Source organism: Palaemon carinicauda, chromosome 3, assembly GCF_036898095.1.
Source record: "Palaemon carinicauda isolate YSFRI2023 chromosome 3, ASM3689809v2, whole genome shotgun sequence".
NCBI lineage: Eukaryota > Metazoa > Arthropoda > Malacostraca > Decapoda > Palaemonidae > Palaemon > Palaemon carinicauda.
The window spans coordinates 76,501,772-76,516,713 of record NC_090727.1 but is presented as its reverse complement, the minus strand read 5'-3'; the positions used below and the strand labels follow the sequence as shown (position 1 = coordinate 76,516,713).

Sequence of the window (14,942 nt, the reverse complement as noted above, 5' to 3'; positions counted from 1 at the left end):
AGCGGACGTCGGGGCAGTACCCCGGATGGATGTCACCCCCTTTTCCAAAGTCTTTCGCCCATCAGAGAAGCATCGCGTGTAAACGGTGTCTATCGGACGTGTGTGTGGTCTTTGCTGCTTTCTCGGAAGTTTTCAAAACCTGGTTTAATAAAATGTGGTCGAAACGAAGACTCGTGCATTTGTTGGCGACTCGTCACATTAAGTAAATTATAAACATCTGATCATTAATGAAGATTCATTTACATTTTTCAGCTGTTTTTCATAATTCTTCTGATGCTATGATATGAATAATGTAGAATTCAGGTTAACTATTGTGTAATTCAATTGAATAAATTCTTCATTTCACTATTCAATCGTTTGACTAAGCTCACAATAAGTATGTCTTATTCAGGAGGAATGAAACAGGTCCATTTCATGAAAAGTAGTGAAATAATTAAATAATTTTTGTAATCAAAATATTTATTTGTAAATACATGGAAAAAATGTGTTTGAAGTTTGAGGTCACATTTGTAATACATTCTTAGTTTGGTGAATTATATTTTAATTGGAATTTATTATTTATACAATTATTTTTTTTTATGAAAGGAATGTGCAACTTATGGCCAATTCTTATGCTTTTTTTAATATTCTATATTCTTAAACTGGACTTATTTTCTATGATATTGCATTACAGAAATTAGAATATATAACAAAACTGAAATGACACCCCAAGTGTCTTATAGAGAGTACACCTTCCGATCACATGGTATAGGTACACGGATACTCATCTTGTGTAAACATACTTTCTGCCGACAGTATTCCATCTGACCGTGATGTAAAATGGAATTAAGTTTTATATTTTTTAAAAGGAATATGAATTTGCTTCGTTAAAGATAGTGTTTGGCTTTGAATGGGTAAAAAATATAAATTTAATATCGTCATGATTTTATAAAGCAATTCTTGAGTTTATTAAATGGAACTTTTGAAAATCAGTCGGTTAACCAAACTATAAATGTGACTTTATAATTTTCCCAACTAATTCTGGTTCAAGATTACCTCTTTAATTATGACATTTTAAATCACCTTTAAGAATTACATCAAAGGACTTTATATAAAGGATAAAATATGACAGTTTCATCTCAAGTTATAATAAACTTCTTACTAACTTTGAGAAAACCAATTTCACTTTAACCAACTCAAGTTATATAAACTTCTTACTAACTTTGAGAAAACCAATTTCACTTTAACCAAAAATGTAAGACCTCTTAGTGGCAATTCTCCCATTAACCAAGACAGTTACCAGATACTCAATTTCCCATTCAGATAAAAGGCACACGACACAATAGTCTCGGTACGGATTCTCTGACCTGCAGGGCACCAAGGGAAGGTCGCCAAGTGCCTGCAAAGCAGTTCCGTGAGGTCAGCCCCTATCCTGGGGGGGACACTAATGTATATGAAAAAATAAAATTTAAAAAAATATATTTTTTTATTTATGTACTTTGATTAAATAAAAGTATATCTTGAACTTATGTATTTTATTAGTCCTTGTTTTGATTACATATTCTTACATAGTAATATTTTCCGTACATCATGATGCATTATTATGCAAGTAAAAGGCATAAAATATTAACCCAAAATATATCTTAAATGAATCATGGTGTAAGTTCATAAAAAATGTATTTTGTAATTGAGTTTAAATGTTCCTGGATTGTGGTGAACATACCACATCATTTTGAGGAGTACTGTCATCATTATGGACGTGTATTGGTCACTCGTAAGTGAATACACTAAGTCATTTGAGATATGCACTACTGTATAATACAACAGCTGTATAGCCTTGAGAGGTACTGTATTACTGATATATCAAACTATACATTTCCTTCTGTTTTTCTTTAATTTGTAACAATGTCGGAAACATTGTTATGGCTTAAAGAGAATAAGCAGGAGGAGATGTATAGGTTCATATCAGTAATACAGTACCTCTCACTTCTATACAGGTGTTGTATTATACAGTAGTGTATTTATAAAATGCCTTAAGAGAAGTTAAACCACTTACTAGTGACCAACACTCGACCAAAATGACGACAGTACCCCTCAAAAGGATGTGGTATGTTCACCACAATCCAGGAACATTTAAATATGTTACAAAAATACATTTTTATGACCAAAAAACCATCATCATTTAATAGTTTAATAATTAATGAAAAATCATTAAATTATAATTTCAAATTACAGTTTTGTGAAATTAAAAATTAATACAAAATCATATTTTGAGAATCTCTAATTTGATTCCTTGCAACAATATAATAAATTAGTTGCTCAAATAACAAGAAATTATTTCAATGAAAATTATGAATATCAAGATAAATGTTCAGCTGAAAAACAAAGATTTTATATAAAAATGAAAAATATGAATAAAAGTTGCAAAGTAAAATCTACAGTAGTTCATTACGTTTGAAACAAAAATTATTCAGAAAATACAATATATTTTTTCAATTTGATGAAAGTGACAAATTTAATAGCTAAAAATTTGGTTGAAATGGACAACCTTTGTGGACTTGTCTGTCTCTCCTATCCCTTACTGTCTTAGTTGTCCAAGACTCAAGATATTATACAAAAATTGCTCATTTAAAATAACTTTAAAAACATGAAATTCTTTTTAATCTTGATCTACATTGTTTTTAAAATCTCCAATTAAATATTCAATTCCTGTCTACATACATTATCCTCTCCAGTTAAATAAATTCAAATTTGTACAGATTATGATAAACAAAATTTAATATATAAAATATCTGGTGAAACATTTAATTAGATCTATAAGCAAATCAATCAAGGAAATAACTTTGTTCATATATTCTAAAAGTCAATTTTCATGGAATGTGTATATTTCCAGAAGGCTAAAAACACAGCCAGACCTTTGCTCAGACAGTATATATATATATATATATATATATATAACATACATACCATTGACATCAACAAAAAAAAAAAAATAAAGGGGGACCTCTACTCTCTACTCCCAGCCTGACAAGGGACTCGACCGAGTTCAGCTGGTACTGCTAGGGTGCCACAGCCTACCCTCCCACATTATCCACCACAGATGAAGCTTCATAATGCTGAATCCCCTACTGCTGCTACCTCCGCGGTCATCCAAGGCATCAGAGGAAGCAGCAGGGCCTACCGGAACTGCGTCACAATCGCTCGCCATTCATTCCTATTTCTAGCACGCTCTCTTGCCTCTCTCACATCTATCCTCCTATCACCCAGAGCTTCCTTCACTCCATCCATCCACCCAAATCTTGGTCTTCCTCTTGTACTTCTCCCATCAACTCCTGCATTCGTCACCTTCTTTAGCAGACAGCCATTTTCCATTCTCTCAACATGGCCAAACCACCTCAACACATTCATATCCACTCTAGCCGCTAACTCATTTCTTACACCCGTTCTCACTCTCACCACTTCGTTCCTAACCCTATCTACTCGAGATACACCAGCCATACTCCTTAGACACTTTATCTCAAACACATTCAATTTCTGTCTCTCCATCACTTTCATTCCCCACAACTCCGATCCATACATCACAGTTGGTACAATCACTTTCTCAAATAGAACTCTCTTTACATTCATGCCCAACCCTCTATTTTTTACTACTCCCTTAACTGCCCCCAACACTTTGCAACCTTCATTGACTCTCTGACGTACATCTGCTTCCACTCCACCATTTGCTGCAACAACAGACCCCAAGTACTTAAACTGATCCACCTCCTCAAGTAACTCTCCATTCAACATGACATTCAACCTTGCACCACCTTCCCTTCTCGTACATCTCATAACCTTACTCTTACCCACATTAACTCTCAACTTCCTTCTCTCACACACACTTCCAAATTCTGTCACTAATCGTCCAAGCTTCTCTTCTGTGTCTGCAACCAGTACAGTATCATCCGCAAACAAAAACTGATTTACTTCCCATTCATGGTCATTCTCGTCTACCAGTTTTAATCCTCGTCCAAACACTCGAGCATTCACCTCTCTCACCACTCCATCAACATACAAGTTAAACAACTACGGCGACATCACACATCCCTGTCTCAGCCCCACTCTCACCAGAAACCAATCACTCACTTCATTTCCTATTCTAACACATGCTTTACTACCTTTGTAGAAACTTTTCACTGCTTGCAACAACCTTCCACCAACTCCATATAACCTCATCACATTCCACATTGCTTCCCTATCAACTCTATCATACGCTTTCTCCAGATCCATAAACGCAACATACACCTCCTTACCTTTTGGTAAATAGTTCTTGCATATCTGCCTAACTGTAAAAATCTGATTCATACAACCCCTACCTCTTCTAAAACCACCCTGTACTTCCAAGATTGCATTCTCTGTTTTATCCTTAATCCTATTAATCAGTACTCTACCATACACTTTTCCAACTACACTCAACAAACTAATACCTCTTGAATTACAACACTCATGCACATCTCCTTTACCCTTATATAGTGGTACAATACATGCACAAACCCAATCTACTGGTACCATTGACAATACAAAAACACATATTAAACAATCTCACCAACCATTCAAGTACAGTCACACCCCTTTCCTTCAACATCTCAGCTCTCACACCATCCATACCAGATGCTTTTCCTACTCTCGTTTCATCTAGTGCTCTTCTCACTTCCTCTATTGTAATCTCTCTCTCATTCTCATCTCCCATCACTGGCACCTCAACACCTGGAACAGCAATTATATCTGCCTCCCTATTATCCTCAACATTCAGTGAACTTTCAAAATTTAAAAAGCTTCCAGAGGGCTCAAATCACTAGCAGTTCTTTCCTTAATCGACCTTTACAATGTTTACGCTTCCAAAATGGTAAATTTAGAGGCTACAAAACCAATTGAAATTAAGTTTGACCACAATTTTCTATGATACATTTGTGATTACTTATGAAACTAGAGAATATTGGTAATGTATTCTACTAAATATACAGTTCTTTAGAATATTCTAATTCAACTTTAGAATATATTATTATTATATGGACATAAGTCATGGTATGACAGTGAAACAATCTCCAACAGATTTAGTAGATTTGAGAACAAAGCCCTTAGGAGGATATTGGGAGTTAAATGGCAGGACAGGATTAGAAATGAAACTATAAGAGATTACTCGCGAGCCATATCTGGATAAGATCATGGCGAGGGGTAGATGGAGATGGTTTGGGCATGCTCTTCGCACTCCCCAAGAGATATTAGTTCACCAACCTTTCAACTGGGCTCCACAAGTCACTAGAAGAGTTGGAAGATCCAGGCCTACTTGGCTGAGGGCTATGAATCGTAAAGTAGGTGATGAGGAATGGAGAAGTATTGATTTAATAGCTCAAGATAGAGACGACTGGCGAAATCTAACCGAGGCCCTTTACGTCAATAGGCGTAGGAAATGATGATGATGATGATGATGATGATGAACTCAAACTTACCAACCACTTTTAATGACCACACAGAGCAAGGAAATTGTAAACCAGAATGTCTTAAAAGAGGTTTTGAAGATAAGAAAATGATCACTGAAGAAAATCACTTCGAAAGAGGAACTGAATTGGGAAAACTAAAGACTGTAAAAAGTATATAGGAAGTTTGCTGTTAAATAAAAGCCGAGAGGTCGATGACTGGTCTCCAGCCTCCAGACGCCTTCTTTACAAGAAAGAGTTGTGTGAAGAAGCCTGGAGACCCGTCGAGGACATCTTGGAGAGCGCCCTTCTTCAACAGGGTCTGGACTTCTACCCGAAGGGCTTGCCCCTTTGCTGATCCCATGGCAAGGGAGCTCAATGACACTGGATTCGTCGTCAGGGGAGGTAGAGATGTTGTCAACGGGACGCGATATCCCTCACTGATTATGGAAATCGTCCAGGAATCGGCCGCGAGTTGCTGCCACCTATCTGCGCAACTTTGTAGGCATCCCCCCACTGGTGGACATGCAGGGGGACTGCCAATCCTAGCGTTTGCAGCCTCGGTTGCTCCCACTAGGATTCTTACCTCCTCTGGAGAACTTTTTGCCTTTCCTATCTTTGACAGGAAAGGGCTTAGACACCACTGTCTTCGCTGCTGCCGTTGGTTTTGTGGTCTTGGTCGGACGGGACTGCTGGGGTGCTGGAGGCTTATAGGGTTTAGATGTCAAAGCCCTATGAAGGAGGGAGTCTTGGTGAGACTTCCTCCACCTCTCAGCGGCCTGTTCCTTAGGCTCAAACAGGATCGTTCCTTCTAAGGAAGAATGCCTGAGCCTATTGATCTTGGTGCTAGGGACCTTCTGATGGAATTTTTCAGCCACCGCATCCCGACGTTTCAACATGGTGTTTGCCCACAAGTTCGAGACTTGCTGGGCCCGAAACTCTATCGTGTGAGTGCCTGAGAGAAGGAACGTCTCCATAGATTTCCTGGTACGTTCTTTGGAGAAATCCTCAGAACGTATCAGGATACCTGAGGTCCCTAACCAGATGTAAACGTGGCTTGCATAGCACACTTCGCAACCTTCTCCTGGTTAAGGACCTCGGTTGCCGAGAACGAGACCTGCCGGTTGGAGTCTCTCAAGAGGGACTCCCCTGGTAAGCTCTTCCAACGAATGGTGTAGAGGAAGAGCTAAACAAGGCTCCTCCAAGATCTCAAAGTACCTCCTTTGCTGTACGCGAGGAGGTGGGAGAAGCTTGCTGCCGGCACTGGAACGGTTGGAGGAGGACATCTCGGAGAGCTGTACAGTGATCTTGTCCCTGGTACTCTTAACCCCGAGACCAGGGCAGAGCCGCACTGGCCTTAGAAGGTTTCTGAGTACTGAATACCTGGTCCAAGACCGTGTCCTTGCCCTCTCAAGGAGGGATCTCTGAGTCAGCAAACCCATTGAAAGCCCTCATTAGAGTCAGAACTTGCCAAAATGCATGCTCTGACTCTTGCTGTTCTCCTCCTGACGATGGACTTGCAGCGAAGTCTCCTGTCCCCAAAGGCTCAGAGTCTTGGGGAGAGTCGCGGACGTTTTCCGAGTTGCAAGTTGGCTCCGTCCTATGTCTTATAGAAGACTTTGGTAAAGTCTTCGAGTCCTTCGACTCCTTCCTGGGAAGGATGTAAGACTCCAACATAGAAGGTGGCAAGTTCTTTCCCACCCCTGCTTGGGAAGACTTCTCAGCGCGAGGAGGGGTTTTCCCTCATTGGTGCGATGGGGGAACGTCTCACCTTACGTGATTCCCCTGAGGACGGGAAGTACTCGTCCGTCAGGGAAGGAGAGAAGGTCTGGGCGAGTGAAGGAACCTGCCTCGAAGGCTTGCGTGGAGTCAACTTAGCCCTTGGAGAAGTTACCGCATCCGGAACTCCTCTTTTTCTCTTCAGAGGAGTAGAAACAGCCAAGGATCTGTGACCTAACTCAAAGAGAACAGGTTTGAACGCCTACGTAACTGCTCTGATTAGTGCACCAATGAATGAATGATTTAAAGTTTTCAGGCATCCTGACATTTACACCAAACCAAGGTTGTTGACTGACAGACGCGCTGTCAGACACTCCCTCTGAAGGGACAAGGATAGAAGGATCCCTGGGAGGAGTTCCCATAGGTGGGCGCCTGAAAAGGAAAATAGATCCTGGACCCCTCTGGACGTTTCTCTTCCTCCGCAATACGCGCTGTTATGCGTTTGCGGGGAGGGGAATGCGGCGATGGCGACCTTGCCGTGCGTTGTCCAGCAACCTCGCGCGCAGGAGGGTATTGACGCTCGTGCGATGGGGAATACCAGGCCTCGCGCGCGGGAGACTGCTGATGAGCGTGTGGGAGACTGATGGCACGTAGGAGCGCGCGAGGGAGACTGTAGGCGCACAGGAGAGCGCGCAGGAGACTGATACCGCGCAGGATCAGGGCGTTGAACACGCGAGTGAGTTTGCGCGCCCCAAAACGTAGGGGGTGCGCACGCGCAGGAGACATACCCCTGGCGCACGGCCGCGCAGTTAAAGCCTATGCACGTGGGCGCGCATCAGAATGGTGGCGCGCAACTGCAGGAGAGGATGGGCCCGGGCGCGCGTGTATCCTCGTGGGCGCGTGTCGGTGCGATGGCGAGCACTGGCGCGCTGGAGAAAGCTGTTGGCGCGTTGGCGAGCGCTGGTGCGTGGGAGAAGTCAAAATCGACGTCCCAACAGCGCCCAGATCCGAAGATCGTGGGCACGCAGGAGAGATGATTGCTGCGCGTGGGCGCTGGCGCGCAGGAGATCACTGACTTGTAGGAGAACGCTGGCGCGCAGGAGGATGATGGCGCGCAGGAGAGCGCTGGCGCTGGATGGCACGTAGCTGGGCGTGGGCGTGCTAGCTCAGGCAAAGCCTGGCGTGCAGGTCAACGTGGGCGCATATGCTCATTGTTAGCATAGCGCGTGAGGGAAGTATCTGCGCATTGGCGCATACACCCTTGATGTCCCGTATTAGGGTTAAATGCCTTACGAGCGTGAAGGTCAGGTTTCGTCGGCGTGTAGCGCGCATCAGCACTCAGGAACGGTGGCGGCAGGTCGGCAGGTCTGACAGGTGGACGGTCGACGTGTCCTTTGAAAGGACGACCTTCCACCGAAGGGGATCGCGAACGATCCGCTGAGAGGTCCAGGACCAAAGCAGGAACAGTCGGTGATCGCTGAAGAGGCTCCTCTGCGGTGGACTGCAACAAAGATGTAGAACCAAAGAGTCGCCTCCTCACCGCAGGTGAAGGAAGGCCTCTCTGGCGAAGAGGAAGGCGAGCCTTGCGACGGATACGCCCTCTGGGGGCCGTTGGATCAGCAAGCTGACCTTCTGCAGTCCTCCGAAGAGGAGTCTCTGTAAGTGAACTCCCCCGAGGGGAAGAAACACTAGCAGGAGAGACTGTTGGACTTAGTTTCTCCCTCGTTGGTTGAACAGGAACGGGAGAAACTAAGCCTTCAGCTACTGCGAGATTTGAAGAGGCAGAGGTATTAGGAGATACCGCATTGGATACCTCTGACACCACAACGTCAACAATCGACAGAGGATCAACCTCTGCCGGAGTCGGCGATTGCTTGACAGCGGCACCCAATCGGATGTAGTCAAGTAAGGCTTCCTTGGAGGGCGAACCCTCGAGCCCCAAGGAAGACCAAAGCTGTAAAAGATGGATTAGTGACACATCCTCCCCCCAGGGGGGAGAGGTGGAGCTGCCTTGCTAGGGGAGGCAACGCCATCTCTCGAACCCCGAGCTTGGAAAACAGTACAACGGTCTACGCTACCACTCGACGGTCTCTCGAAAGAGACCGACCGAGTGGGAGCTTCGGAGGAGGTTTGAGCAACGGAAGAGTCCTTGGGTTTTTCTCCTTTCAAAGAAACCTTCAAAGGAGAAATATCCCCTCTGGACTTCTTAAGTCGCCGCGAAAACCTCTCCCACTGGGAGGTAGACCAATCCCTGCACTCACTACACTTATTATCACTATCATACCGTTGACCTCTACAGTAAGGGCAAAGGGTGCGAGGGTCTGTCTCGACTGCCGACATGAATGTTCCGCAGGGGCGGTCGGGTAATCCAGGGCAGGTTCGCACAATAGCAGAGGCCAACTTCACACAAAAAACCTGTCAAAAAGAGAGAGAAAAAAAAAGCATTAATGGCTGCCAATGAGCGGCGAGGATGAAAGCGGACACGTCCGACTACCATCCGAGCCAAGAGCAAAGTGAGTTCAAGCACAGGTGTGTGTGAGAGGGGGGGGGGGTAGCAAGCTACCCGCCCCTACCCCCGCTAACTAGCGGTGTGGGTAGTAAACCCTCGTTAAATTTTAATGGTTCGTCATTTCAGCTACGCCGAAAGTAATACCCCTATTAAATAGCGTGGTTTGTATTCCAGTTACGGAACAACTATAAATCACACACATTCCTATTACATCTAAATGTGAAAAAGAAAGAATTAAAAAGATTAAATAAATAAATTAAAATGAATTAAAGCTTGTGATAAAACCCAATACCTTTGGTGCCAACATTTTTTATACAATCTACCCGAGTGACAAAATACATTTTTTGTTTTAGCAGCGGTGAGGCCAGTCATGATTTTCCATCTGTTTTGCAACTTTTCATGGCTTCTTTAAGACTCTTGGAGTGGACGAGAGCTTCGTTCACACTCCTGGAGTGCACTGGGGGATTCTGAAGACTCTTGGAGTCACCCGAGAGCTTCGTTAACACTCCTGGAGTCCATTGGGGGCTTTGTAAGACTCCTGAAGTTCATTGGGGACTTCGTAACACTCCTGGCGTCCATTGGCGGCTTTGTAAGACCGAGTTGACTTGGGGCTTCGTAAGACTCCTGGAGCCCATCAGGGTCTTCGTAAAACTCCAACTGCACTATATTGCATTTGGGCACTTGCAAAGCCTTCTTGAATTCTTCTGGCTAAAGATCTTTCTGCCCCAATTACTGAAGGAAGATTATCTGCAATAAAAGAGAAAAGTTATCAAATGGTCTCTACCTTTGTTTTAAGATTTCTGTAATAAAGTATTTAAAATGTTCATCATTGGTCTGATAGGAGGAAGAACAGCTTGCTTCGTTAAGTAACAATTCAAATAAGTACGGCCGTACTTAAATAAGTAGTTCATATCTTTTTAGTGTTTACTATGAATAGGCCACTAGGTTCAGCCCTTCTTCCCTATATAAAACCATAGAATCTTATAAAATAGTTTTGATTATTCCATACATTAGTACATTATTCTTCTCTCTCAAAATGGCCGACAAGATTAGTTCTTCAGATTCAAACCTTTAAGTTTATCTCATTTGTATAATACAAATAAAATGACTCTGGTTAAAATGAAACTTTGGAATAGAATATTTAAATAAACCAGTGATATTCTGCATATTATTAATGTACATTTATACAGTATAGCTTTTCTAAAACACAAAATCCCATGTCAGTTCTTTAATCATAAAATGTATCTTAATATATTTTAAGTATTAATAACTGTGAGAGAGGCAAGAGAGCGTGCTAGAAATAGGAATGAATGGCAAGCGATTGTGACGCAGTTCCGGTAGGCCCTGCTGCTTCCTCCGGTGCCTTGGATGACCGCGGAGGTAGCAGCAGTAGGGGATTCAGCATTATGAAGCTTCAGCTGTGGTGGATAATGTGGGAGGGTAGGGGCTGTGGCACTCTAGCAGTACCAGCCGAACTCGGTTGAGTCCCTTGTCAGGCTGGGAGGAACATAGAGAGGAGACGTCCCCTTTTTTGTTTCATTTGTTTGATGTCGGCTACCCCCCCAAATTGGGGGAAGTGCCTTGGTATATGTATGTATTAATAACCTAAATAATAAACTGCAAGACTTATATCTCATGTCAAATTTACATTAAATAACACAAAATCTGCCTAAATATTATCCAATCATTACTGAGTTCAGTTCTCCTCAGGCGCGCAATTTTGGGGTTCTCAATTCAATTTCCGTTTTGTTTTACATCAATTATGCTGATGAAGAAAAGCTCTTATAAGGAAAAGAAACATTAAAAACCTCAAGATGTCTGGAGACAAGGCAAAAAAAAAAAAAAATAAATAAACTTAAGTAAACCTGACAATAATGAGTAGTTCACAACTACATGATCTATAAGTTTGAACACTAATTCCATAGTGTCAGAGACTCACGCTAACCCAAAACAATGGAGATTATTATTATCATTATTAATAGTAGCTAAGCTACAACCCTGGTTGGAAAAAACAGGATACTATAAGCCCAGGGCACCAACAGGGAAATTAGCCCAGTGAGGAAAAAAAGGAAAAATAAAATACTTTAAGAAGAGTGAATTGGCTTCCTCTTTTTCGTAAAAGTTGAGATAAATTGGCACACACAGTTAATCTAAGTTTTAAATCACATTACCCTCAGTAAGTAGAACACAACAGATGGTATCTGAGCAACCCTATCAGTCTAGGGTGGTGAAGAGCAACGAGAACTTCTAATTATATACTGGTAGACATCAATTGGAAAAAGCTGAAGTCTACATAGGACCAACCTTCCCTTTTCTCAAATATTGCCTGCGAATGAATCTACTCTATGATAACACTAGAAAAGCACTCAGGGTGCAGACCTCCGCCACGGTAGCTTATTTCTCAAAACCAGCTTGCCTTTCCAAGAATCAATCTAGACCGTAGGCGTATTTGAAATCTGTGTGAAAACCATATGTGAACTTGGGGTTGAGGTTAGGGTTAATTCAGCTGACCTTGACCTTTGACCTAGGACTTTCAAAATTAGATCAATTCAACGTCTCGATATAAAAATGAATCCGTAAAAGTTGTTCACAGACAAACGGACAAAAAGGGACAAAAACATTACCTCCTCCCAACTTCAATGGCAGAGGTACAAATGCGGGGCCAATTACATCCAAAATATTACTACTTCTAAGTCAGCCCATTTCTGAAATATCCCGTAATTTTCATAAAAATTCACATATAACTTTTTGAGTTACGCTGGTGATAGACAGAGCTATGAACATAACATTTTGATTTCAAATTAAAAAACTATTTCTCGACTTTTGAAGCTAAACGTTGTAGGCATGCGAGTTAGGTTAAGCTCATTCTACAATAAAATTTAACAATCGACATATAAGACAGATTCTTGGAACCTATTTGTTCGTAAGCTAGGACTTCTGTACTCTAAGACTGAGGAAAAATCACAAGTTATCAAATAATATAAATAATCCAAAAAGTAATTTTCTAGACCTATTAACCGAGAGACAAACCTTTATAAGGCTGTAGAAACTGTTAAGACAGGGAGTACGCTATCCCGATGGAGGAGCCGAAGGGTGAGGCTCGGAGAGAGAGAGAGAGAGACACCCTTCTCCCAACGGAGACTTATTACAGGTCGCCTACATTGCCTCTGTCCTTGACACATCCTGCATCGTAGGTCACCTGCAAATTGAAAATCATATATATATTCAACTGCAATTTTATTAACCGATATAAAATATATTTTAATTATAAAATAAATTTTTGAATATACTTACCCGGTGAATATATAATAGCTGCTGCTCAGCGGCTCAACAGAAAACACACTCAAAAACTCGCGAGCGATCGCTATGAAGGTTGCGGGTGTGCCCACCAGCGCCAACTATCGGCCAGATACCACTCTTGCATGTAAACAAACCCTTCAATTCTTCTCGTCCCGCTGCGTCTCTAATGGGGAGGAAGGGAGGGCCTTTAATTTATATATTCACCGGGTAAGTATATTCAAAAATTTATTTTATAATTAAAATATCATTTTTAAATATTTAACTTAGCCGGTGAATATATAATAGCTGATTCACACCCAAGGCGGTGGGTAGAGACCAGAGTTAATTAAGTTTACAGCGTATATGCTAAGAGTTTTTGACAGTTATCAATATAACAAAACCAAAAAATATAGGTACCTGGTAAGGAAGTTGACTTAGACGATTACTCTGCCTTGTAAGTCTGTCTTCCTCACGAAGCCCAGCAATCCTCTTAGGATGCTGAAAGACTCCCAGGAGCTGAAGTATGAAGGGTTGCAACCCATACTAACAGGACCTCATCAAACCCCTAATCTGGGCGCTCTCAAGAAATGACTTTGACCACCCGCCAAATCAACCAGGATGCGAAAGGCTTCTTAGCCTTCCGTACAACCCATAAAAAACAATATTAAAATCATTTCAAGAGACAGATTAAAAAGGATATTGGAATTAGGGAAGTGTAGTGGTAGAACCCTCACCCACTACTGCACTCGCTGCAACGAATGGACCCAGTGTGTAGCAGTCCTCGTAAAGAGTCTGGACATCTTTCAAGTAAAATGACGCGAACACTGACTTGCTTCTCCAAAAAGTCGCGTCCATGATACTTTGCAGAGATCTATTTTGCTTGAAGGCCACGGAGGTTGCTATAGCTCTAATCTCGTGCGTCTTAACCTTAAGCAAAGATTGGTCTTCCTCATTCAAGTGGGAATGAGCTTCTCGTATTAAAAATCTGATAAAATATGACAAAGCATTCTTTGACATAGGTAAGGATGGTTTCTTAACCGAACACCATAATGCTTCAGATTTACCTCGTAATGGCTTAGTACGAGCTAAATATAACTTAAGAGCTCTAACGGGACATAACACTCTTTACAGTTCGTTGCCTACGATCTCTGATAAGCAAGGAATATCAAAAGATTTAGGCCAAGGACGAGAAGGCAGTTCATTTTTGGCCAGGAAACCAAGTTGAAGAGAACAAGTGGCTTTTTCTGTAGAAAAGCCGATGTTCTTACTGAATGAATGATGAAGGCATGAAGTTCACTGACTCTTTTAGCCGAGGCCAAGCACACCAGGAAAAGAGTCTTAAGAGTGAGATCCTTCAGGGAGGCTGAATGTAAAGGCTCAAACCTGTCTGACATGAGGAACCTTAGGACCACGTCTAAGTTCCATCCAGGAGTAGCCAAACGACGTTCCTTAGAGGTTTCAAAAGACTTAAGGAGATCTTGTAGATCTTTATTGTTGGAAAGATCTAAGCCTCTATGCCGGAAGACCGAAGCCAACATGCTCCTGTAGCCCTTGATCGTGGTAGCTGAAAGGGAGCGAACTTTTCTCAGGTGTAAGAGAAAATCAGCGATTTGGGCTACAGAGGTACTGGACGAGGATACAGATGCTGACTTGCACCAGTCTCGGAAGACTTCCCACTTCGACTGGTATACTCTAATGGTAGAAGCTCTCCTCGCTCTTGCAATCGCACTGGCTGCCTCCTTCGAAAAGCCTCGAGCTCTAGAGAGTCTTTCGATAGTCTGAAGGCAGTCAGACGAAGAGCGGGGAGGCTTTGGTGTACATTCTTTACGTGGGGCTGACGTAACAGATCTACTCTTAGAGGAAGACTTCTTGGAAAGTCTACCAGCCATCGAAGTACCTCGGTGAACCATTCTCTCGCGGGCCAGAGGGGAGCAACTAACGTCAACCTTGTCCCTTCGTGAGAGGCGAACGCGAACTTCTGCAGTACCTTGTTGACAATC

At 42.4% G+C, this 14,942-nt stretch overlaps 1 long non-coding RNA gene across 1 annotated transcript in view; it reads right to left on the bottom strand.

The window, feature by feature from the left end:
• Positions 1-1,505: 1,505 nt before the first annotated feature.
• LOC137638346 (uncharacterized) overlaps positions 1,506-14,942 on the bottom strand; it is a 34,857-nt gene continuing 21,420 nt past the window's right edge. The window contains exons 2-3 of the long non-coding RNA XR_011044085.1: positions 12,694-12,862; positions 1,506-10,410 (exon numbers count right to left, since the gene is read on the bottom strand). This is a non-coding gene — a long non-coding RNA (uncharacterized lncRNA). The remainder of the gene's footprint in view (positions 10,411-12,693; positions 12,863-14,942) is intronic.